Source organism: Arvicola amphibius, chromosome 7, assembly GCF_903992535.2.
Source record: "Arvicola amphibius chromosome 7, mArvAmp1.2, whole genome shotgun sequence".
Lineage (NCBI taxonomy): Eukaryota > Metazoa > Chordata > Mammalia > Rodentia > Cricetidae > Arvicola > Arvicola amphibius.
In genome coordinates this window covers 61,341,420-61,363,876 of record NC_052053.1, presented here as the reverse complement: position 1 = coordinate 61,363,876, position 22,457 = coordinate 61,341,420, and positions in this window count along the sequence as shown.

Genomic DNA, 22,457 nt, shown 5'->3' with positions numbered 1-22,457 from the left:
AGGTCCAGGAAGGTGATCGACCAAGCTGAGAAGGCTCCCACAGAGCCCGTCCATGCAGAAGAATCAGAGCCCAGCGCCAATGTCCTTTGCTTCTCAGTCAGCCCCCGCTGGTGTACACATTCAGAGAGACGGGTTTGGTCGCATGATCCATCAGTCCCATTCCAACTGGAGTTGGTGATCTCCCTTTAGTTCTGTCCCACCGTCTCCATGAGTGAACGCACCCCTCACGTTCCTGACTTATTTTTTAGATTTTAACCAGTCATTTTTCAAAGTAGCTTTGGCATTTTCAGTGCCACAGTCGGCACCAGCATCACCACTGCCACAGAGGATTTTTCCGACTCCTTTGTGTGTTTCTTTCATTCTACAAAATTTTAAATGCTGTCCCATTTGCTTCTAATGTGTTTTTATTACATAGACTCACAAAAAGGTACTTTTATCTTTATTAAGCCAAATATCACCATTTAACATGCTCTTTATAAAGCTTTCTCTTTGCCCTCATATACTTGAAAAAATAAGCCTTTCATAGCGGTTTTTGTCACAGGAGATGCTGTGATAAACCAGTATGGCTGACTTTAAACTATTGGTGATTGCTTCAAACCTTTGTGGAAACAGATGAATACAAGTCCTTGAAAAAAAATCATACCCAAGTATGTTTACTCTGGAAGTGTGCATTTTGTGTTCTAGTTACTGCTCAAGCCATTTGGGGAACGGTTCTTTGGGAACCCCTGCTGAGTCTGTGGCATGCTACTTTGTCTCTCTTTGATTATGACAATTTTCATAGCAGGTGAAGTTTATTTTCTGAGAGAACATGAAATCATTTGGAGCCAAACCATCTCAGGAATTTGGCTGATTGAAGAGAACCAGAAATATGGACGACCTAACCGCACCCCTATAAGTACATGCATATACACACAAGCACAAAGGGAGTTTCTCTTTCTGTGTGTTCCTAGACTAAGCTAATTAATCATTTCAAAACATCAATTTTTAGGGGTACTGGGAACCAAACCTAGGGTTTTACAGCTCTGGGATCCTAGCAATATCTTTATTTACCATTTTAAGATTTTGATTTAACTTTTAATATATTTATTTTTCATATATGTACATAGTATGTATGTTCATCAGCATATACATGTGCATATGCATACATGTCATCTCATGCCTGTGAAGATCAGAATACAGTTTTCAGGAGTCAGTGCTCCCCTTCCACCATGTGGATCCACACACTGACCTTGAGTTCTCAGCTTTGGCAGCAGCTACCATTACCTGCTGCGTTCTCTTGCTGGTGCAGTCAACCAATCAACATTTGAAAATGGCAACTCTATTAGTAGTTGAACAAGAAAAGATCTTTAAAGATGAAAGAAGTGTGTTGAGAGGCGGGCTCATGTTTGAGAGCACCGGCTGCTCTCCCAAAGGACACCCATGTAAGCACCAACATAGTGGCTTACAAACTCTCTAACTCCAGGTCTAAGGGATCTGACACTTTCTTCTGGACCTTTCAGACATTGCATACATGTGGTGTACAGACATTCAGGCAAAACACCCACATGCATAAAATAATAAAACATTTTAAAGTCAAAAAAAAGAGAAATGAGTTTGCAAAAGATGCACAAATTCTAGCAGACTTATGTTAAGGATTACACGGCCACTTGATAGTGAGAGTCAGTTTTAAACTTACCTTTGATAACTCTTACTCAAGATGCTCCCATGGGAAATTCTCATACTGGATGAAGAGGTCCTTGCTTCAGCATTAGGCTCCCTGTTGAGCACATAAGGAAATTCCTATTTCATTGTCACTGCATGTTGAACTCGATGAGAATCGAGCTCATTGGCAGTGTCTTCGGAATGTTAATGAATCTTGTTTCTACAAAAGTGTTTGAGAGTCTTTTTAATTTTTTTTTAATTTACTGAAGCACTACATTTGGGTTCAAAAGGAATCTTGAGTTCACAGTACCTAATCTCTGCTGAGCCTGACAGTAACTTGCAGAATTGCATCCGAACACTGATGGGACTTAGCTGTGGTCTGAAAGTGACAAGAGACATGCCCCCAGAGAACCTAACTATGACCATGTATAAACAAAGCAGACTTAATTGTGAGTTCTTTGTCAAGCTATGTGGCTTCTAACATGCCTCCACTTTTAGTGTTTCAAACATGAGACAAGCACAAAATGACAGGTGCTTATCTTACAGATGTGGTGAAGTTGGAGTGGTACAGTGCCCTGGGTCCTGTGTGTGTGTGCAATACTAGCACCACCTGAACGGACCCACAGCATCCACCACAAAGCTGAAGAGCACAGCAAACGGCACTGCTTATTAGCACTCTCAACCCAACATCTAGCCAGTGGTCAACAAATTGAAGGACAATGGCAAAACAATCCAACTTAACACCGTGGTTACCAAACGTAACTGCTTTTGATACTCAGAAAAATTTTGTTTAACATTATTTTGTGTGCTTGTAATATATATGTTGTGTGTGTATGTGTTCTCATCATGCCTGCAGGTGCACATGCGTATGTGGGTGGCGTGTGCGTGTGGAAGATGGAGGCTGGTATTAGCTGTCTTCCTCTGTTGCGCTCAGCATTGTTGTTTTGTAACAGGGTCTCTCACTGTGCCTGGATTTCACTCATTGTCTATGACCAGTGAGCTTAAGGGCTCTGCTGTCTCTGACCGTCCCCCTGTGCCTCAGTTTCTTCATTTGTACAAGACAATGCCTTACTTATGCACTTGTTTTAAGGCTGAGAGTTACAGATGTAAGCAGTTAGAACAATACAAGGAAAGCAGCACATGCCAGGGAAGGGAAGGACTCCCCAAAGTGAAGGCAGATCCTGTGCTTGGAGAGGCTCTGTGTCTTAAAGACTGGAGTACATCCATATGGTACTGTTGTAATTGGCTTTCCATTGATGTGAAAAGCACCATGACCAAAGCAACTTGAGATGGAAAGGATTTATTTGGTTTTCCTGTCCTGATCGTATCCCATCGTGAAGGGTAATTAGAGCAAAAACTGAAGGCAGGAACCTAGGCAGAAGCTGAAACCGAGGCTGTGGAATGACGGTGTCTAGCAGAGAAGAGTCTGCTCTCATTGCATCTTTAGACAAGCCGGGGTGATCCGCATAGCATGACACATATAGTACCACATATCTATTGAGCCTCTCCACATCAGTTATTAACCAGGAAAATGCCCTCCTGCCCTTGCATGCAGGCCAGTCTGATAGAGGCTTTTTCAACCAAGGCTCTCTATTCACAGATGACCCTAGCTTACGTCAAGCTGACAAAAAACAGGCCCCCAGAGGAAACAGCCAGCTCTATGCGAGTAGCTGAGAGCAGAACTCTACGTGGAGATGCCTTTAAGACAACCATCTTTGCGATGGAAAAGCCCTAAGGTGCAGCTCCCCCTGACTTCCATGGTGGTATTCACAGGCCACTGGTGCTCAGCCAGTAGAGAAATAAGCTCTTGTACAAGGCCATGTCAGCAGGGATCATGGTGCCAATCTCGCAGGATGGTCATGAGAATTTAATGGCTACCTTCAGTGTTTCTAACACAGAGCTTAGCACATAAGAAATGAACAAAAAGCCTCAGCTGTGCTGAGGTTAAGGGCAGCAGAGTTATAGGAAAGGATGGAGGGGAAGAATCTAAAGATGGACAGATCAGCGAAAGAAGAAGGAGAGAGAAGTTCACGGAAGTTCAAGCTGAGGCTCCTGTTGGCCCGTGTCTTCCTTATCATGGTGGGGTCAGCCAATTGTTGTCCTATTTCCTTCTGTCAAGGGCTGCTGCATGAATCTCACTAGTCACCTGGAAGAGTCCAAGGTAGCTTCCTGTAAGTCTCCAGCCCTCCTTCCTGCCCAGCAGGCTCCTGGAAGCCTCAGCTCTGGAAAGAACAAGTCAAGTTATGTGACCTTATGCTGCAATTCTGAGCAGGCAAGGACAGGGTGGGAACTGAAGGGCTTTTTTTTCCCCTGGAGCCTCAGGCCCAGAGTTTAGCATTTGATCATGAAATTTTGCCAATTTAGAATGTCCTGACTTCGTGTGGGGTGTGTGTGTGTGTGTGTGTGTGTGTGTGTGTGTGTTTGGAGTTTTGGGCATTGTGAAAAATAATTTCTCTTGATTAGGATAAATGGCAGTCATTGCTTTCTGTTTTGACTGCTAGGTGGAGGAGAAAAGCAACAGTTCAAGCTGCGGGACTGAGGTTTCAGATTAAACATAGGAGAACTTTCTTCCTCAGGTGGATTTGATAAATCCAGGAATTAACTGTCAAGGGAAATGTTGAAATCTCATTGGAAGCTTTTGAAAACAGGATAGATGCTCACATGCCTCAGAGAGACTGAGCCTGATCCTGTCTGGAGAGAGGAGGGGGTAGGAGGAAGGGCGGGCGGGAGGAGGGGCAAGGAGGGCTCTTGCGAGAGCCACAGCCCACACTCCATCTCACCTCTCAGAGCCCTCTACTGCTTTTAGCCAATTTCAAAAATCACTTAAAATTCAGAGATATGGAATTTTAGCCAATACTTAAAATTCAGAGATTATGGAAAATCAGAGAGTAGAAAAATCAAACAAAAGTCCTTAATCCGAGGAAGCCTGGAGTGACTTGCTTTTAGGACACAGATTTTCCATATTTTTTCTTTATTAACTAAGAAATAGACTCAGAAACTTGTACTCCAAGCCTCTGTATGCTTTTGGTATCCAACTTTTTCACTTCCTGTGCAGTGGGCCCATTTCCTCATCAATGACTACTTTTGCTGGCTAGCGTGTGGACCCCGGCCTTCATAGCACAGTATGTGCAGCCCGTTTTGACCTGCTTTCCTGTAAACTCCTGTGTAGATGTCCTTGTAGAGCTGTTCCAGAATTCCCTAGGAACTGAGTCTTCGGAGTGACAGAATTTTGGTAATACATAGCTTTTGAAAATTTTGTTGCCTCTGGTTAGCTTCTCCTCCAAGAAGGTAATAGCAATTTTTATTATTATCAATTTGATAGAGCTCACTTCCCTCATTTTCTAAATAACATGGTTTCTGTCCACTAAAAGCTGGCTGCTTTCAATATGCATTTCTTTGAATTCTAGGAAAGCTGAAGTTTTCAATCATTTCTATCCCTCATGTTATTTGCCTTTAGGGTCCCCCCCCCCCGACACATGTACACACACACACACACACACACACCTCCCCTCCCTACACACAGTTATGATCTTTTAACTGTGGTTTGTTTGGATGTGCTGGACAGAAATTTGCTACAGAGATTATTCTTTGAATTGCATCAGCTGTAATTAGACTATCATGCTCTTTAGAAAGAGCAGATGAATTCTCAGTTAGATCACTGGGAATGACAAGACTGTGGTATCCAGTGGAGAACGGGTAGACATGGTCACTGTCCATGCTGAGGAGTCTGATCAGGATTCTTGTCGCGAAGCCAAGTCAGAGCCACTTGAGTTGATAACTGCACAGTGACACCTGGGGCACAAGTGGAAGGAGGAGGAGGAGCAAGGGAGGGGCTCCAGAGGGGAGGCAGGGAAAGCGGTCCTTTGATCGACTGTCCTTTGGCTGGGCTCCATCTGAAAGTGGCAGCAGTTTCCCTCCTCCGTCCCCTCCCCTCCCGCTGTCCACACAATGACCGTGTTCTGAGAAGCACGAGCAACCAGGGCCATCATGTGCTTTTTCCCTTCCTCTAGGCCCAGGAGAAGGGGACATGGACACTTTACCTACCTGGAGACAGGCCAAGATAGTACATGGGCCAAGTGGACAGAGAGGAGAGCTGGGGTCTCTCTCTGGGGTTTCTGCTTCTGCTCAGAGGATCCACTGTGAAAAAGAAAGAGAACTCTTCAGCATGCCCTGTCGCGGGGTCGGGGACAGACAGAGCCATGACCACATCTCAGTCCTTCCGGCCACATATTCTCTCTGTCCATCCCTTATGACCTTCACTCTTTGATTTTGTAAACTTTTGAAAACACTACCTAGTCTATTGCTTTGAGTAAAATCCAGACCCTTGTCTGGCCTGTCAAGCCCATTGTTACCACTGTTATCTCTATGGCTCCATCTCAGCCAAACCCCCACATCATTCTAGTCCAGATTCCCCTGCGCCAAGGCATGCCTGGCCAGGCTTCTGCAACCTGCTGTTTCTGTCACAGGGCTGCCTTTGCCACACACATCTACACTGAGCCCCCCCCCCCCCCGCGCCACGTCTCTGCTCCATATTACCTTATCTGAGCCCCATGTGGAGATCCTTGTCAGACAGCTGTGTCCAGGATGTCTGTGGCACACGGTTGGCTGACAGGAAGGAGGTGAACTGAACACTAGTGCGGACCAGGGCCAGTCACAGCTCACTCAGGAAGCTGGTGAGGGGCTTAGGTCTTCTACAATAGCTAAGGATAGCTTCCTTTATTCTGAGTGCATGTACCCACCACAGAGCCAGCTACACAGAGCTGCATACATTGTGTCCGATTTCTGTTCTGGGAGCCTGCTCAGAGCCCCTGTGTTGGTCCCCAGCCTGGCCCTTGCTTCCCACCACCCTGCTCTTCGCATGCCCTCACTGAGATACACATTTTTTTCTCCCCATCCTAACTCTTACTGAGCTGAGGAAGTTTGTTCTCTCCAGGTGTATTGTGGACCTTGATGTGCCAGATTTATTCAGCCCCTAGGCAGCACATCCCCTGACCACGACTCGGCTCTGGAAGCTGGCTGGGAATGAACACTGTAGTATTCAGCCTCAGAAACATGATCCCAAGCTGGAGCATCAATCAGAGCCAGTGAAAGCCGATGCTGAGCTCACATAACCTTGGAAACCCTGTTCTGGTCAGTGGGACTTTTCTCAAGCACCAGAGATGGTAGTCAGATGGCTGTAGGTGTGGATGAAGGGACAAAGTAGACAGGAAGGCTAGTCACTCTTAATTTAAACAGTGTCCATATGACCAGAGTCAAGTGTTAAGGACAGCCTGTTGAGAACCATGTCTCTCCGTTATGTATGAGAGCATGGGGAGGATAAAGAGTGGACAGAACAGTTGGGAGAGAGCATGGGGGAATTTGTAGTTTTTTGCTAATGGTCCAGATGCATTTCCTGTATTAGTGTCCGGTCAAGCTGTTCGCACTGGCAGAGGGAAGAGAGATAAAGGGAAAGAGACTGTTGTGGGCAATGCTCCCTCTCAGGATGGGGAAGTGTTGTCTTAAGTGAAAATGAACATTTATTTATCTATTAATTAAATAATTTGGTGTGTGTGTGTGTGTGTGTGTGTGTGTGTGTGTGTGTGTGTGTGAAACCTAAGATGTCTGGAAAACCAACAACCAATATGATTTGCAAAGTCTTCGACTGCCAGATTTCTGGCTCCAATGTGTCCAGTGGAAGAGAAAGATGTTGCTTTGTCATGAACATACTCGAGGACAAATACTAGAGGACACTTGGATGAAAGTACCTGGAAACTCAGTTATAACATAAATTCCTACAGTGCTCTGGGCAGAGGGGCAAAGTCCACACTAGTCATCTCAAATAGTAGCGTGACTGTCTGATGCCATGACCACAGCTGACTGCGAAGCACTTGCTGGTGACCAAATTTGACACAGACATTCTGTATGCTGGGCCCCATTTCTCCCTGATCATGTCAAATTGACTAGGCTTTTTCTTTTTAGTCTTCACAGAGTGCCATTGAACCAAGCCTTGGACATGTTGGTGGGATGCTGGGTCTTCTCCTGAGGAGCCCACTGATCATCCAAGGAGGTATTTTCCAGAGAGCAGCAAATCCCCAAGGACAACATCCACGGAGTCGACTTAGGTACTAGGAGATTAGCAAGGGGAGGGAGACTTAGGGGGAAAGGTGTATGTCTTCTCCTGGCTACAGGTGCTTCTTCTTCCTGACCTGAAGAGAAAAGACTAAAACTATACAATCACCAAGGTATAGCGGGCACACCCTTGCACACACATATACACATACACCCTTGCTCATTTAATTTGGCTTAAGAAAGTAGGTCCATTATCCACAACTTATAATCTAATTCCTAAACTGCACATCAAAGTTTTTAGTTTATTTAATTGGGGGTGTGTCCTGGTGGGTTTAAAAAGTCTCAAGGTAATTAGTGGTTTCAGTTCATTTGATATTTCATAGTCCTCTGTGTGCCAGGCTCTGTGATGGATCCACTAGATACACAATGAAGGTATCACAGACAGCGAATGAGGAAGACCAATCAATGAAGCCAGAATTCAAATTAATAGTGTGGATGGCAATCACAGTGCTTGCCTGGAAGGGGAAATGATGACCAATCCAACTAGGAGTCATGTTTTCCCAAGTCTGAAAAAGCAGGACTGTGCCTTCTGCATTGGCATAGTGAGCGAGACTCCTTGGCAGGTCCTCTGCATACAAGGAAGTCTTTTCAGGTGAGAACTCTGAGTCTCAACACTAGACATCCTGGGTCAAAGGTTCTGTTCTTGGCTTTAAGTAATAGTTCTTAACCTTGGCTATGTGGTAGGATTACCATGGGGCTGGCTGTGCGCAGAGCAGTTATGCTTGCTCCTCTAACTAGGGGTAGGTGAGGGAAGACGCAGGAGCTGCTGCTGTCTCAAGTTCTCAGGTGACTTGCATGCACAGCTCAGGTTCAGACACACTAAGTTGACTTGCATGGGAGGAACACGCTCAGGAGCTTTGGAAAAGTTCAAGATGATTGTAATGTCCAGAAATTACCGAGCTTGTACTGTGAGCAGTTCCCTTTATGTGGGGCCTATGCATGTCTCATAAGTTTCTGGAGCAGTTTGCTGCAGTAGACATTCATGGAGAAGTTTTGTGTCATGGAAAACTGATCTGGAATGGCCATTTGCCCCTTGCTAGGGTTTTGTCTCCCAATTTGTAGGGCCTCACCTCTTTCTTAGATGTATGCCATGGTTCTCCAGAGCCTTCCTGGGTATGTCTTTATTCTCCTACCCTCTTTGTCACCAACTGCTCAGGCTTCATAGGAATCTGAGCAACTCTCTGCAGAGAACACTGGTGTTTTTGTACGAGGCTTTTGGAGAGAACTCTTTGCAACAGACTAGGCAAACCATTCCTTGGCTTGGACCCTTCTGTACTTTGCACTACAGGCAGCCACTAAAAATAGCGTGTGTGGGAGCAAAGTCATTCTCGCCTCTGAAGAAAGCAGAATGTCTTCTGGTGGGCTCAGAGAGCAGCCGAGACACAGAAGACAAGTTCAATGGGCTCCTGCTGTATTCACTGTAGATACGGCCCTGCCTCTGCCATGAGAAAGCAAAATGTAAAGCTCAGAATTAGCAATGACCAAGCCAAAGACCAGACTCTAGTCTAGATTTCCCTGCTCTGATTGTAGAAGAATTCCTTCTTTCATAGACCAGACACTCTTTGTTTCATGCTGGACACACTGTGTCTGCATTACCAGACAAAACGTTTGAGTATGTGTGTGTGTGTGTGTACATGTGTGTATATACATGTGTTTGCATGTGTGTATATGCATGTGTACGTGTATGCATGTGTATACACCCTGGTTAAGTGCTTGTCTTCTTGTTGTACCCTTACATTTCACTTCTCTTTTGCCATGTTAGAGTTATAATCCTGTGTGTGTGTGTGTTATAAATCAGTATACATACATACATACATGCAAATATATATATATATATATATATATATATATATACACATATATTTTGTGTGCTACGGTACAGCTCTGCAGGCCTGTACTATGATGTACATGTAACATGTCAGAGGATAACTTTCAGGAATCACTTCTCACCTCACTTTTCTGAGACAGGGTCTCCCTTATTTCCGCTGCTGCATGATGTTCTCCAGGCTGGCTGACTTTGTGACCTTCTGGCTGATTCTTTTGTCTCTTCTTCCCATCTCTAGACTGTTGCAGAATATTTGATAGTACTTTGACACTCTGAGACTGTTAATAAAGTTAATCTTGAATTAGGGGGTGTATTCAACAACTAGCTGACTAGAATTAGCCATAGAGATATTGGAGAACTCAGGATACAATACAATAGAGAGGCACAGGAAAGAATAGGAAGGGGCTTTAAAAAATTCTCAGGTCTTTTCAATCTGGGAAGCATGGAGAGAAATGGTCAGCTGGTTGTTCCTTGTTGCTTTCTTGATCTTTTACCCCAATATCTGACTCCACAAATTTTTAAATAATAAAACAGTTTAAATAAATGATTCATCTGGCATCAGAGGTGAGGCTATTGGATGTTTCTTGTGGCGTGACCTTCCACCAGCACCTCCTAACAGGTTGAGAATTATTATAAGTAGGCACTGTGAAAGCAAAATTTTCTCTATTCTGTTTTTGTAAAAGTATAGTAATAAAAAAGCAGTCTTTTAAATCAATCACTATAATATACCATCCATTAGGTAACAAGGAAGGCAAGGAAATTCCAGGTCTGAAGAACCCACTGCCTGGATCACCTTATTCACATCTCTCAGAATGGTTCCCAGTCTCTAGTTCCAGGTTTCTTTTAATGACAAATATTGGAGAATTCCAAGAACCGTCGATTCGTCAATGTGTTCAGCATGCAATTGCTCCTGTACCAGCCATTCTAGTGCCTGTAATTTCCCTGATGTCAAAGGGTATTGTCCCACCCAGCCTGGGTTGTCAGTTAACCATTTTAAAAGTGTGTTGTTGGTCCCTATGGAAGATCAACAGCCTTTGTTCCCTGCTTGTGTGCAGCTGAGTGATCAGTGGCTGTTCTTGATAATGCCTTTTAATACTTTTCTCGGAAGCATTCTTTGTTTTACAGCGTGTTTATGAGGTTGGGAAAATGTTTATCTGTGTTTTCCATTACTGTAACAAATCACGTCCCCATAAATTCATTGTTATGTTAGCTTCCCATGGCTTTAACTTTCCCCTCTGTCCTTCTGACCCTATACACTCGAATCACCTTGGGCTTTGTTTTATCCAAGATAAAGTTCCAGTTCCTGGAAGCTGAATATTTATTTGTTGAAGAGATCAATCTAGATACCAAAATTTTGATGAAATTATTGTTAAAACTGGGCATGTGTCAACCAAACATTCAATTACAATGACAGTTATTCATATTTTTAGCTTCAGTCTTTGATTATTTATGGAGGTTTGCCAAAATATTTGTTTTATGGTCTCTCCTGAAATTTTTGTTTTATCTACAGAGGCTGTTCTGTCATCTAGAGCAGTATGGGTTTTAACAATAGGCATTAAGTTTTTAAGTTGTTCGGTGGATGAGTTTCTCTAATGCTGACAGGGATGATTGAACCAGATGTGATAGGGCCTGTGAGAGACCCCCTCAGGCATTTCCTGAAGGCAGAGGGTTATCTTGCCTATCCATTGCTAATCCTCATTCATTAGTGCAGTGCTGCCCTTTCCCACACCTGCATTCTCCAGAAGATTGGGGCCTTATCTTTGGGTTATCTCTAGAAAAAACATTGTTTCTAGGAACGCCTTACCTATAATTCCTTTTCAGATGACCTTGTTTACCACAATTAAAACATCTGACCTTTTGATTTTTCTTAATTTTTAGAAATCACTTCTATCCAAGTATCATCATAAGTATGAGATCTAACATCAACTGTATTTGGATCCATTAATCTATGGTTACCAATCTTGCCTTTAAAGGCCTATCATTCTTTTGCATTCAGAATTAGCATTTTCAAAAGCCAAAGATTCAATTAATATTTGTCTAACTTCCGGATCTGGTATTATTCTATTTACAACTGAAGTCAATCTTTGTAAAAAAAATTAGTGAAAGCTTCTTTGGGGCCTTGTATAATCTTGGTAAATAATCCAGTCCTCTTTCCTGATTCGTCAATCTTGTCGCAAGCATTCAAAGATGCTAGATGACATATGGCCAAAGTGTGATCAACAAACCCAAACTGTCTTTGAAAATCGGCATACTGGGCTTCACCGAGAAATTGGCTTAGTAAATACCAATCTCTCTAGCTCTATTTCATTGTTCTACGAACCCAGCTTCCTCTTTCCATCATGTTCCCCATTGTAACCGAGGACCAGCTTCCAATATTGCTGTAGCTAAATCTTTCAAGTCTTGGGGGATAATTCTGTTCTGAGTTGCCCATGAATTTCATATCTGCTTCACATAGATGAATGCATACCATGTGAAATTACTGTTTTCTTAAACCTTCTCACATATAATATTTCTACAGGATTCCAATTAACTTCTGCATAGCCTTGGGATGCCTATCATATGGTAGCAGTCATCCATGTATGATAACTGGATAAACTAAGGTTGGTCTTCTAATAACCTTGGGCTGCCCCTCTTCAGCAATGGTATAGTAGGTTCTGCTCTAAATGTATCTGTCTGTGTGAAAATATTTTTCTTAGTCTCATTAGTAGGTCTTCTAAGGCTTGTATCTTACCAGTCAATTTTTTCATATCTGGCACATTTATCAAACCACTTTTTAAAGGATATAATATGAATTACCAAACTGATAATAATTATAATCAGTATTATGTCAATCGCAGCTAAATTAGCTATCCCTTCATTTATCTTTTCCATTTTCAAGTCATCTATTGTAGCACTATGCAAAGTCCTAACTTCCTGCATTGTAATAATGTTCCCCATTATTAATGTGGGAAATATTTTTTAAAAAAATTAAGCCGAATTCCTTGCTTAAGAATTTCCAGGTGTGTCTCCAGATCTGTGAAGTTTTCAACTTATCCACAGTGGTGATGCTGGTGACCACAGAGCTGCAGTACAGTGCTCAGCTGAAGGGGTTATGGCTCAGTGGGAAGATGCCCGGGAAGCTGGACTAGTGTGTTGAGTGGGCCAGGCTGAGGGTACCTGTAGCTGCTCACATGCAGCCAGAGGCTGAGAGCACAGGCTGTGCATGAGTGGCAATGGCAGCAGCAGCAGAAGAAGCCTCTGCAAGCGGGAGTGGGTGTCAACGTAGCTTAGGTGGCACAGCCTATGGCTCACAGGGTTGGGGAACAAAATGCCCAAGAAACAGAAGCTCGGGGACAGGTAGGAGAAGGCCAAGTGGCAGGAGGCTGCACCATCCTGTGTGAGGGCACAGACCGTTTGGATGACAGAGCTGATGGCATGTGGCTAAGATTGCAGCATTTGGGGTTGAGGCAGCAGAATCTGCCATGGGCTAGCATCATCTCATGCTGCACGTTATGCACTAGATGAAGCACTTATCTAAACTGTTCTTTCTTAATAAATACTCGGGAGTCAGATATTGGGAGAAAGAGGAGGAGGGATGACAAGCTGACCCTCTCTCTCTACACTTCCCAGGTCAAAAAGACCCAAGAATCTTTCCAAGCCCCTCCCTACTCTTTCCTGTGCCTCTCTATTGTATTATACCCTGAGTTCTCCAAAATCTCTGTGGTTAACTCTGGTCAGCTAGTCATTGACTCTGCTCCATGACTCAATGTTAACTGTTGTGGAATATTAGTTTACGATGTGTTACATTCATGTATGCTGTGGGTTATTTGTTTAATGATGTAAAGATGTTCTGCATGCTTTTATGCTGCACTTATTTAGCTCTGTGAAGCTGTATTACTTTGCCTTCCTAAAACACCTGATTGATCTAATAAAGAGCTGAATAGCCAATAGCTAAGCTGGAAAGAATTAGGCAGGGCTGCTACACTGAGAGAATAAATAGGAAGAGAAGTTTAGGCTCAAGAGAAGGAGGAGGAAAGAAAAAGAGAAGGAGAGGAGAACACCAGGGGCCAGTCACCCAGGCACACAGCCAATCACAGAGTAAAAAAAAAAAAGATATATAGAATAAAGAAAAGTAAAAAGCTTAGAGGTAAAACATAGTTCAAGAGAAAAAGGATAATTTAAGTTAGAAAAGCTGGATAGAAACAAGCCAAGCTAAGGCTGGGCATTCATAAGAATAAGTCTACACGTCTGGGAGCTAGGTGGTGGACTCCCAGATATCTGCAGTCTTTTGGAGATCCTGCTCCAAGGCCACCTCCAGGGTATGCAAAAAAATTATGAATGCAGCAAGGGCTAGCCTTTTCTGTCTGAGGGTAAATAAGGAAAGTCACGCTTTCTGATGGTAGCTTTATCTTTTACTTCATCTTGAATAATCCCTTTCTGGAAATCTCTCTGTCTCCAGATAGTTACATTTCTTTACATACAGCTACATATCTCTCTTTGCATACATGTATCTCTCTCCTACACAGCATACATCTCTATACATAGTTACATCTCTTTCCACACAGCTACATTCTCCAGACAGCCATGCACTTCTACATAGTTACACGTATCATCTGCACAGTTCTCTCACCATACAGCCACATCTCTTTCTACACAGATATCATTCCTATACACATCTCTCTTATATACAGTTCATTCTTTTATTTATCACTCTGCTACATCTCCTCACACTTTCTCTTACACTTCTTACATCTCTCACACTTCTCTCTCCACACATTTAACTGTATCTCCTTTTAAACACACACACACACACACACACACACACACACACTTCTCTCACATTTTTCTCCTTTTACAAGAAAGCCTCTGGAACAATATGGATCACATTTTCAGGATCACACAGCACCTCCTGAGTAAACAATAAGAAACAGAGCTGTACTATCTATACCGTTTTTCTTTGGCTGGGGTGTCATACTGATCGGCCACACATATAGCTCTAAGTGTTCAGGTTTCCCAGACAGAAAGTGGTATTGAAATTCAGGACTTGAACAATAAACATTAGTTGGCTGAACCTTAAGGTTAGGAGTATGTACGAACAGTCCATTACTGCAAGGGTTATGTCTACCAAAGCTGCTTCAAGCCTGACCTTGAATAAGCATTAAACACCTGGGAATGTGTCCTTGTGTATTCATCTCTAGCAGCAGCCCCTTTTCTTTGAATTTGCTCTGGAGTCTAAAATTAGCTGTTACGTTCCTATGTCAGTCTGAGTAATAAAAACATTCTAGTATTATTTCTATTCATCAAAATTATACCAGTAAGCAGAAATCATCTTCCTGACCATCCATAGCTATATTCCAGTAGATGGAATATTTTCGAGAGATAAACATATAAGCAGTGGGGAAAATGCCCATAGCTGTTTTTAGAAAAGGAATGTATACACATGAGAAAAATTACAGACAGAAACAACCAGTCATTTACAATCAGTAACCCCATGGTCTTTTCCAAGTGGGGCTTCCCATCAAGAGAGTTCTGGGTCAACCCATTGAATACTAGTTGTTACCTGCTGTATATTCCCATGGCCCCTGGCACCCAAAGAATAAAAGCAAAGCAAAACAAAACAAAAGAAAAGAAAACCTAACTATAGTTAACTATATTGTCAATCTCAGAATGTCACGATATGATCAAATATCCTGCAGCATTTCCCTCTCATTATCTAAATAAAAAGGATAAATGCTTCACTAGGCAAAAGTGCTGGGTTTGCAGATGTGTGTCACCATGTTCAGCTTCTTACTTGCTTCCAGGGAACAAATCTTGGTTGGAATGCTTGAAAGGCTAGTGCTTTTACCCTATGAATTCTCTTGTAGCCCCCTTCTCCTAGTTTAGTGTGGCAGGAACACTCTACTGTTGCCAGGCAGTGTGGCAGGAACACACTACTGTAGCCCAGGCAGTGTGGCAAGAACACATTACTGTAGCCCAGGCAGTGTGGCAGGAACACATTACTGCAGGCCAGGCAGTGTGGCAGGAACACACTATTGCAGGCCAGGCAGTGTGGCAGGTGCCATGAACTTGGAAGGAACTTTCTTCCTCCCCCTTCTTTATCTCTTCTTTGGAAACATTTCTCATTCAAAATCAATTCAAACATTTCCACTTCCTAGAGTCATTCATCCTTTTCCTGCATCCTCCTTTTCACCATCCTTTCAGAATAGAGTGGCCCTGGTGTAGGAGAGTCTTCTTTCTATGTGTTGCTTTCATTGGTTAAATAGAGAGACTACCTTGGCCTTTTGATAGGACAACAGCTTAGATAGGCGTGGTAGACAGAACAGAATGCTGGGAGAAAGAAAGCAGAGTCAGGCAGATGCCATGGCTCTCCTCTGTGAGACGGATGATGGCTAAACTCATGCCGGTAAGCCACAGTCAAGTGGTGATACAGATTATTAGAAATGGGTTAAACTAACATGTGAGAGTTAGCCAATAAGAGGCTAGAAATAATGGGTCAGGCAGTGTTTAATTGAATACAGTTTTCATGTAATTATTTTGGGTAAAGCTAGCCAGGCGGCCGGGAGCCGGGTGGCAGGAATGCAGCCCGCTGCTCCTTTTACAACATGACCCCATTGTAAATTTCCTATTGGTTTGTGCTTTTGTTAAAGAGCATAATGAGTTTTCCCACTACTGTAAGGTAAGCACACTATTAGGAGACATTGCATGCTTATTATTATATTCTGAAATACCAAACCTATGGCCCAATCCATAGTAGGAGACAATTTTATTTACTGCTGTTCACATTTTTAACTTAGATATGAATTATGATGTGGCCAGTCCCTGGATTTATCCTTCTACAATCCATGATCTGTAAGACATGGGCCCCTCATCAGGAGCCCTGCCCAGCAGGTACGTTTCTGGGAATTTATTTAAGCTTTGATAGCTCAGCTGACTGAATTTGGGAATAGTGACTAGAAGCAAAAAAGCAACATGATGTCTTAAACCTTGCTTCCCATTGACCATAAATAAGTGTATCTGCCCAGAAACTCCAGAAGGATCAAAATATAATCATTTCTACTGAGCAGTTCAGTCAGTCATTTCTGTGGGTAGGTGAAGCTGACAGGCAGGGGAGGAAACAGGCATAAAACTGAATCTTAACCACCTGGTGCAGTCTGTCCAAACTTTTTTCCTAGGATAAAAGGGGTACCTTGGAACTTGCCATAAGGATACACGAGCTTCTTTTAAGTGAGAGACAGCCTATTGTCCCCTCATTTGCCTATCACCTTTTACCTAAGCTTTACTGGTTCATGGTGTGATAACTTATCTGTTCAGAAATGGGACATGAGACTTGGCGAGGAAACCAAAACAACGATTTTATTTTTGTCTCCCCTTAGTTGTTTAAATCTGTTCCATGTTGTTATTTTGCTCTGTGCCAGATGGAAATCAGAACAGTACCTGTCTTGGTTACTTTCCCTGTCACTGTGGTGAGATGCCCTCACAGGAGCTGCTTAGAGAAGGACTACTTGGTGCTAGCGAGGAGAATCTACAACCCTTGATTTCTTCAACCAGCAAAATCGCTAACAACAATCTACAGGCATCTAACCTTATACTCACAGGTAATTGTAGTCTTCACCCATCACCAAGGAAACTTCTCTTTGGAATAGATAGAGACCACTACAGAAAACGACAACCAATAAAAACACAAAGTTATGGAACCTGGTCCCAGCGAGTACACTCCAGCACCAAAGGCTCAGGGAACATTGTGGAAGAGGTGTCATAAAGATTGTAAAAGCCAGAGGGTCAGGGGATTTTCTGTGAGACTGTGACTTCCAGGAGTGTCAGAAGTTACACCCATACAAATCTCACCAACATGACTGCCTAAATATGAGCAGAACAAGGATGACACCAACAACCGTGTCAGAGTGGACAGGGAATAGCCCATGAAGTCTCAACTCAACACAAAGAACTGTAGGCAACTGAAGAAAGCTAGGGACAGGAGAGGCAGGGATCCTACCAGTACCCAGTGCCAAATGGTCAGTGTTGAAAACATATATGCCAGCAGCATTGTGTGGATGAGACAGGTTGTATTTAGTAATGTGTAGCTTTCCAGAGGGCAGGGGCTGTACCTCACATTCCTATCAGAGTTTCCACTTCTCATTCTCAGGATGCACACATCTTGACTCTTCCAGGGAAAGCCACTTCCTGGGTGTAATTGTTCACTCTGCTTCCACAGGTCACATGCTAGTCTTTCTGAGTAGGGATTGTTCAAGCTAGCATAAGTGTGGTGCAGGGAATTTGTCCCCCTAAAGAAATTAACTTCAAAGTCCTCTTTTGACTCTTAGTCCTCCTGGGTACCAAGCTGGGATGACCAACCATGTGTTGGAGGTATCTGTGTAACTTTCTCTGTTACAGCTCAGCGTGGCAACAGCAAAACATACTACCTTCAGGTCTCAGTAGAAACTGACAGTTTGGGCTTCGTTTCAGGTATATCCTAGCTTTCTCCTCCACACCTGATGGGCAAGAATAAACATCCAATTTATAAGTTGACCAAAGTCCTACACTTTGGGTGTTCCGGTCAACAGGGATCATCAAATTTGTGTAAATAAATATGAACAGACTAGATGCCCCTCAATGGAAGAATGGATAAAGAAAATGTGGCTCATATACACATTAGAGTACTACTCAGGGGCAAAAATCAATGACATCTTGAATTTTGCATGCAAATGGATGGAAATAGAAAACACTATTCTGAGTGAGATATCCCAGACCCCAAAATATGAATATGGTATGTACTCACTCATTAGTAGATTCTAGCCAAAACAAAGAACATTGAGCCTATAGTTCATGATCCTAGAGAAGCTAAATAAGAAGGTGAACCCAAAGAAAAACATATATAGATCCTCCTAGAAACTGGAAGCAGATAAGATTGCCAGGCAAAAGTTGGGAGCATGGGGTGGGGGTGAGGTGGGGAGAAGGGGAGAGGAAGAGAGAGAAGGGAGAAGCGGAGGGTTGGGGAGAGCTTGAGGGCGTGGGATAGTTGAGATGGAGGAAGGGCAGATAAAGGAGCAGAGCAGAAGATATCTTAATTAAGGGAGCCATTTTAAGGTTGGCAAGAGGCTTGGCTCTAGAGGGGTTCCTAGGTGTCCACAGGGATGTTCCCAGCTAGGTCCTTGGGCAGTAGGGGAGAGGATGCCTGAACTGGCCTTGTCCATAGTCACACTGATGACTATTTTGAATATCACCATAGAACTTTCGTCTGGAGACAGATGGAGATAGAGACAGAGACCCACATCAGAGTACTGGACTGAGCTCCCAAGGTCCAGTTGAAGAGCAGAAGGAGGGAGAAGATGAGCAAGGAAGTCAGGACCGTGAGCAGTTGGTCCACCCACTGAGACAGTGTGCCTGATCTAATGGGAGCTTGCCAAAGCCAGCTGGACTGGAAGTGAATGAGCATGTGATCAAACTGGACTCTCTCAATGTGGATGACAATGAGGACTGACTGAGAAGCCAATGATAACGGCACTGGGATTTGTCTCTACTGCTGTACTGGCTTTTTGAGATTCTAGTCTGTTTGGATGCACACTTTCCTAGGCCTGGAAGGAAGGGCCTTGGATTTCCCACAGGACAGGGTACCCTGCCCTCTCTTAGGACTGGAAGGTGAGTGGGGGAGTGGGAGGGAAATGGGACGAGGGGAGGAAGTGGAAATTTTGAATGATATCATTTATAAAGCAATAAAAATTTAAAAAATATGAACAGAGTAATCCACTATCTCCAATTTGTTGTGGGAATTCAAGGTAGAGAGTCTCAGAGCTGATGGACCTTGTGTCATGGATGGGGAAGCAAACCAGAGGTACACAAGAAAATGGAGAGGGGCAATGAGGATTACATCTAAAGAGCACCAAGAAGGGAAGTCTCCTGGAATCAGGTAGAAGTAGGACATTCTCTCAATTCTGATCTGGGTCATCTGTGGTCAGCTGTGGCCATCTGAGGTTGTCTTCTTACCTTTCTGTATTCACGAACATGTTTAGTACATTGATGTGGGATTTCCCTCTGTATGCTGTGATTACCACTAATGAATAAAGAGACTGCTTTGAGCCAATAGCAGAGCAGAGTAGGCGTGGAAAACTAAACTAAATGTTGGGAGAAAAAAGGGCGGAGTCAAAGAGAAGCTATGGAGCTGCTGGAGACAGACACACTGAAACTTTGCTGGTATGCCACGACCTCGTGGTGATGCACAGATTAATGGAAATGGGTTAAATTAAGATGTAAGAGTTAGCCAATAAGAAGTTAGAGCTAATGGGCCAAGCAGTGATTTAAATAAGATAGTTTCTGTTGATTATTTCGGGGCTAAGCAGAGGGAACCAACAAGTGGACTTCCTTGTTACAGTGCATCTACCTGTCCCGTGCTTCTGACTTGGGCCAGTATGAGCAGCATTCTACTTTTCATAGCCTAACTTGCTAACCACAAAGGAGGCAAATGAAACTTTAGCGTCTTTTCTAAAAGACTCTAAGCCTTTTTTTTTCAATGTCTCCTCCCCAATTACAGGTTTATCAGCAGTTCAGCTTGAGTGAAAACACAGGGGCAGCTGGACTGCCAAGTCAGCAGGTCACAGGCTTGTGCTCTGTGGAGTGGGAACGCCATCCTCCCGGATATAGAAAAAGGAAGAGGCTCACTGGCTATCCCACACTGCTTTTGGTTGTGACTTGTCAAGTTCAAGGCAAATGTTATGGTATGAAGCAGATGAGGAGCAATTTGCTGATGAGTGCTGAAGAGGGGGATCTACCCTAGGAGCATGGGGAAACTCACCTGACCAGCCTCTAAAACTACCAGTGCTAGGTCCTGCACAAGCCAGTTAAGTCTCTCAGTGAGGGTGGAGGCCAGGCTGGGTACCTTTCCAGAGTCCCCCAACTTACTTTAATGTGCTGCCAGCATGGGGATCATGATTTCAGGGAAAAGGGAGGGAACACTGGGTAAAAATTGCTGGCTAGCAATATTTATCAGGTGACTGACAATTTACTGAATGCCAAATAGTATATGTGTTTCTTCTGTTTCTAGGGTTGCCATAGCAAAGTATACAGACTAGGAGGTTAACATAACAGAAACTCCCTTCTGGAGGCCCCAAATCCTAGAAACAGAATCAACAGACTCTGTTTCTTCTGAAGCCTCTCTCTTTGGTTTATGTATTATGTCTTCTTCCAGTGCTGTCAAGTCTTCCCTTCTCTGTACCTGTCTGGTTCTGATCGCCTCTTATGAGGGCGCTAGACATGTTGGATTAGGCCCTACTCTGTGTCTTCTTTTAATGTTCATCACCTCTTTAAAAACCCTGTCTCCAAATATAGTCACATTCTGAAGAACTAGGAGTTAGGACTCGTATGAATTTTAAGAAAGCGTTCAATTACCCTTCCATGTCAAGGCACTGTTCTAAGAGTTTCTATTTGGACTGTGAGTGTAGCTTAACAGGACACGGCTTGCCTAGCTTCATAAGGCCCTGCATTTGAAACCCAGCACCTCTCTCTCTCTCTCTCTCTCTCTCTCTCTCTCTCTCTCACACACACACACACACACACACACACATCCATGCAATCTATGTCTGAACTAATTACTTATCTTTAAATATTTTTAATAGTTCTTTGAGAATTTATCAGCATGTTACAAAAGGAGCAACTGTGGTACAGTAGTCACAAAGATAATGAACACAATCTCTTCACAAATACATCCTGCCACCATCCAGAATTCCTGGCCACTAGTGGAGTTATAGCACACAGAAGAAATAACTTGTCTTCTCATAACAAGATTATTGCCTTTCTACCTGTTCTTTAAGGGCCCACAAAGGAATAGGTATGGGCCAAGGCTGAGGTATATGTTCAGCTCCACACAGTCATTCAGGGGCCCAGGCTGAAAGAGGCTTCACCATTTTGTATAATATCTATACAAATCAATATAATATCTGAAAAGGTGTGTCCATCTTGATCCCAGGTCCAGGGAAAAGGTAGAGGACCAAACATCTTTTCACTGATTTCAGCCAGGTGACTGACATATGGCATGCCAGAGTGTTGTGACTGGGCACCTGCCTAGCTGTGGGTGCTTGGAAAATATAGGGAAGCAAGGACATACTTGTAGGTATTCAATACTTTGCCATAGTCCACAAAGTGGTTCTTATTCCTGCTTTAAGATGTCATCTCAAAGTGATTAAGAAATGCAGCAGCAGAGACAGAATCTTTGAAGCTGTGCCAAGATTCAGGCAATTCCAGTGGTATCGCTGTGCTTTTTCTGCCACTTTTCTTTGAATGCCTGGAAGCATGGACTGCTTAGCATTTATTTGTCCTGGAGGGTATCTGCTAAATGCTAAGCAGCAACACAAAGCACCAAGCGACAACCTGGAAATCTCCAGGTTGTAACACAGATAATTACACTATTTATAAGGTGGGCTTATTAAACCACCATCTTGGAAATAGAAAGAATCATGCTTGGTGCCTAAAATAGAGGATTGATTGATGCATTATGTGTTGCTGATAATGTAGTTTTTAAAAAAGCATCTACCAAGTAGCATAGCTCATAAGCCTGTGAAAGGCTCTGGTTATACTGCTAATGGCAGGGCTTTGCAGCTTCTGGAACTCTGCCACAGCTTCAGGTACACAGCTAATAGGTTGGAGGGCTAATGAGTTTCTTTCTTCTCTCTATGCTAATCCGACAATAGTTGTTTACTGACCCACATTGTGAACAAAGTCAACACCCATGGTTGTTTCTGGAACTTGGCAAGTGATGGTATTTCTCAAATTAGACAACTACTTTGCATCTCCACCCTCTTCTTAATTGTATCTTACAATACTGGGTCTTTCCCAAATGCTCATGCATATGATTTGATATTATGATTGGAATGCTTATGGTCTCCAAGGTTTTATACTGAAATCTAATTACCAAAAT